This window comes from Arachis ipaensis, chromosome B04 (genome assembly GCF_000816755.2).
Source record: "Arachis ipaensis cultivar K30076 chromosome B04, Araip1.1, whole genome shotgun sequence".
Lineage (NCBI taxonomy): Eukaryota > Viridiplantae > Streptophyta > Magnoliopsida > Fabales > Fabaceae > Arachis > Arachis ipaensis.
The window spans coordinates 87,730,121-87,731,581 of record NC_029788.2 but is presented as its reverse complement, the minus strand read 5'-3'; positions in this window follow the sequence as shown (position 1 = coordinate 87,731,581).

The following is a 1,461-nucleotide window of genomic DNA, read 5'->3' as shown; positions in this document are numbered from 1 at the left end:
GTTGTAAGTATTTATTTATGTTTTCAACTAAAAAGTCTTTTGAAAGGTTATACGATTTTAAGTTTTAAATAGGCTCCTATCATAGTATTAAATATATTTAAAGTCGTCGTAATATCCAAACTATCAGAGTGGCACAGCCGAAAACATGACATTCTGATAGTAACGACGTTACAATGACCATAGACAGAACCAAAACTCTTTCTCCGTAACCATAATAACTTTATCAAATGTACATTTTTTTTCTTAGATGTGTTACAAAGACAATGTAATTGAGATTATTTGTCTTAACTCATCTTTCTCAAAATTTGTCCTTCTATAGCTATTCTTTTAGCTAATAAAAAACTATTTACTTCAATTGCTAAAGACATAAGAAGATAATCTTTTAGAATTTTATCACATGATTATAAAATTTTATCTAAATCAAACAAGAATAATTGTTTAATCTCATTATCTCACATGGTTAATTCTATACATAATACATAATAGTGTTAAAATTGAATCAACTTAAAATAATCAATAATTAAAAATTTATATTATTATAGTTAATAAAATTCATCCTTCATGTTTACTATTATTCTTCATTGATATAAAATATCATTAAAAGTTCATGCTAATAGCTATCCTATACAATAATACATGTTTTGGTCTTAAGATATTGTTGGGAGGTAGTTGAATGACAAACAAAGCAAAAATCATTAAAGAGAATCATGAAGTTATCGAAATAATGTATTGTAGGAGGGAAAAAATATTACCTAATGGAGGAGCAATTGGTAAAAATATGAGATTCTCTTTTAGCATATATGGCCTTTTACATTGAATAAGTTATAAAATACAAAAGTAGGTAAAATAAAAAAAAAGAAGAAGGAATGCAATTGAATTTTTTAATAAATTGAAGAAATATTCACTACCATGTAATTGATGGTAGGCATATAACGATTAAACAATAAATTGTAAGAAAATATTAATAGAAATAAATATTGACTTGATATTAAAATAAAAAAAATAAAAATATAAATAATGAATAAACATATAAAATTTAAAATCAAAATATTTAAGATCAAAGAAGGAAGGAAATGAAGATGAACTTTTGGTAAACAACGACAATTTATAAGTTCTATTTAAGAATTTATTGCCGATCAATAAGTTGCTGCATATACAAACCAGTAAAATCTAAGACTTAGTTTGGTAAAATTTTTTAAAGAGGTGCTTGTGTTTTTAAAAAGCATAAATACCTCATTTTATATCAAAAAGTTCATGAATTTGTATTTGCAACTTTTAAAAGATAGGAGTACTTTTAAAAATAGTTCAGAAAAAACTTTTTAAAGTTGGCTTGTTCTTATTAAAATTAAAAAGTCTAATATAACCTCATTTATTGATTAATATATAAATTTAATTCTTATATTAATGTCTATTATAATATTTTTAAATTTTAAAAATTATTTTACCAAATACACTTTTTAT